Source organism: Papaver somniferum, chromosome 10 (genome assembly GCF_003573695.1).
Source record: "Papaver somniferum cultivar HN1 chromosome 10, ASM357369v1, whole genome shotgun sequence".
NCBI lineage: Eukaryota > Viridiplantae > Streptophyta > Magnoliopsida > Ranunculales > Papaveraceae > Papaver > Papaver somniferum.
Window position 1 is genome coordinate 25,117,894 of NC_039367.1, and position 3,226 is coordinate 25,121,119.

The window sequence follows — 3,226 nt, forward strand, 5'->3', positions numbered from 1 at the left end:
GCCAGTAAACGGGTAGGGTGGCGGATATAGGCCATATCCTACCCACCCTACCTAGAAGTGCACATACCCTACTCCTACCCGCCAACCCTACCCTACCCGCCATTTTTTTAACCGTATCCTACCCTATCCATTATTTGGCGGGTAGGGTGGCGGGTAAAGATTTTCTTAACCGCCGGTAAACGGGTAGGGTGGCGGGTATAGGCCATATCCTACCAACCCTACCCGTTGTGCAGCCCTAATTATAGGTTTCTGAATATGGGTCAATATTTTGACGGTTATCAAATCTAGTGTTATTATAAAGAGCACTGGCATGCTCTTTAATATTCTGGCCTTCCCAAAAAGGCTCCACTCTACCACTAGTCTGGCCCACTTCTAAGACTTCTAACCTTTTTGCTATAGCAGCAATTTTGGAATCTGATTCATAGCCTCCTTATACCCTATTAACGTTTCCTCTACATAAAAGAATTTTTTTCTGGGGTGCCCTACTATTTTCCCGTTGCTGGGTTTTTTCGGTGATTTCATTAAAAAATTCCATCGCTGCATCAACAGTTTGGTTTTCAAATCCACCAGTGCATAGAGACTCAACCATGGTCGTTGTGGAATAATCTAAACCCTCATAAAGGATCTGAACTAGCCTTACCTTTTCTAAACCATGATGAGGACACTGGGATAATAAATCATTGAACCTTTCCAAATACCTATATAAAGATTCTCCCTCTTGTTGTGAAAATGTGCATATTTGCGTCCTAATAGACGATGTTTTGTGCCTAGGGAAGAACTTATTGAAAAAGGCAGATGTAAGTTTTTCATATGTCTCAATTGACTCGGAGTCCAAACTATACAGCCACAACTTGGCCTTATCTTTCAGGGAAAATGGGAATAACCTAAGTTTCAAAGCATCATCATCTAAGCCTCTAATTCTTAGAGTACTACAAATTTCCTCAAAATCCCTAACATGGTAATAAGGGTTTTCATTTTCTTTCCCTAAAAAGATTGGGAACATCTGTAAGGTCCCAGGTTTCAGTTCATAGGGTGCCTCCGTTTCAGCTAACTTAATACACGAAGGACGGTTAGTCCTAGTTGGATTCAACAAAGCTTTCAAAGTTGCCATTTCTGGCGCTATCGGAGCAACAGGGATTCTCTCCTCAGTCAAAGAACGTTCAAAAAAATACTCTTCAAAAGCCGGACTTTCTAGATTAAGGTAATCGAGACGCTTCGAACTACTAGGTTTCTCTTTAACAAATCTACCTAGTGCGTCTCTTTTACGTTTAGGCATACAATAGAATTTTCTAAATTGGAAGGGTAAGCAAACACAGATCAAGGCTGACTCAACCAAATCAAACCTATTGATTTCTAGCAAACAAAAAGCATGATAGCTCCACTTAGATTGTTTCTAGACCAGCTTCTAATCCTTCGAACGGGAATTCGTTACAATTTAAGCAAACCCCTCTGGAATCAATCCGAGTTAACGTAAGTTGAATAGAGGCGAGGGAAGCTCGGTGGAGCTTTGATACCCAAGGCCTCACTGGTATTACAAGGCGCCGCAGTCACGCATTCAACTTACAGAAACCGTCAAGAACTTCGAAGTATGCTTAAAAGAGTAACCAATATTTTTCGAATGACTTTCCTGTTAAGCTCGTTACCCTATCGGTCTCGTTCTAGTCAAAATTTTAGGATTAGGTTCGCGTAGGTTACGTGTACCTAAAGCAGGCAAGAAGAGAACGGTGATGAACTCTGAACCCTTATCTTGTATGGTCAGGCCTTGCCCTTTACTAGAAAAATAAATGTCCGTATTCAGTCTTCAACATACATGCATACGAAGGAGTCCAGTAACTCGCTGACAGGGGATTCACGAGTGTTTAGAATCTTACCTCCCGTTCCAGACGGGGGATGAATATGTTGTAGTCGACTCGGGCCACTGACTCCGATGTCTAGTGTACGAACCCAAGGTGCAGAGACAATATCGTAATTGTCCTCCTTCTCTGCAAACAGTTTATATTTAAAGTACCCTTCCGTAGGGTAATAAAAAAAATAATGTCCCAAAGTCCAAAAGACCAAAAGTCCAAAAAAATAAAGAAAAATTACAAAAATAATAAACCCTAATACAATTTTTTTTTAAATAAAATAAACAAACCCTAAACTAAAATTGTCTTCTTTTCTGTTTTTTTTTCTTTAATCTTTAGCTCCAAGTCTTTATGAAATCACCAAACTCCTTGGCTCAATTTTCTTTATGTTCCAGAACCTGTAGACACAAGATAAATACCCAAAAACATAAAAAAGGACAAAAATATTAAAAATAAAAAAAAATAAAAAAATAAAAAATAAAAAAATTTAAAACCCTAAAAACAAGTCCGCGTCAGCGGCGCCAAAAATTGATGTAATTTGTAGATAGTGGTAAAAGTGGTTCGATTCTCAGACTTGTGAAGGATATTAATTAGACTTAAATTCTAATATTAAAATAGAAAACTCACTAAAAATTATAGCAAACTCAATCAAAGATGATATCAATACCAAAAGAAACACTGAGGCTAAGATTCCACTATTTTCCAAGTTCAAAGTGATTAAACCAATACTTATATTTATGCAATTTTCTTGTTTAATTTGATTCTAAAATATTGCAACAAGTAGATTTTCAAAAGTAATAATTGTAAATACCAAGTATGAAGCATCAAAAGTCTTAAAACTAAGCATACTCCATCAAAATAGATCACAATCACTCAAATAAAAATCATATTCAATAATAGTTCAAGGCAAATAATCATATAATTATTGCAAATAAAAAGATAAAATAGAATATACCACTTTTTTTTTTGGAAAAATAGCTTCCTCTATCTCCTCAGCAATGGGGTTTAGCTCCTCATATTAATCATGATCTCAAAATGTGTGTTTCTTGTTCAAAATATGATTAAAAGAGTGAAAAATAATAATACAGACTGTTTGCAACAGTGTATTGGTGTTGCAAAACAGTTGTTACAATGGAAATGTTACAGAAAAACGGTTGCTTTGTCGCTGATTTTAAGACCCTAGAATAAGACTGCCCTAAACAGCTTAATGATCTTCAACTGTTAAACAACGACACTTTTCTTCGACTGTCTACCGAGCGTCAATGTTCTTCGCGTTCTTCTTCTTCAGCAGCAGCAGCAGCAAAAACAGAGTTTGGTAAAGCTCTGATTTCTTCTTCTCTGGCTCTCCTTAGGTTCCCAAACTCTCGACACCTCTTCTATAT

At 37.2% G+C, this 3,226-nt stretch overlaps 1 pseudogene; it reads left to right on the forward strand.

The window, feature by feature from the left end:
* The first annotated feature begins 647 nt into the window (after window positions 1-647).
* Window positions 648-747, forward strand: LOC113319769 (annotated as a pseudogene).
* Window positions 748-3,226: the final 2,479 nt, after the last annotated feature.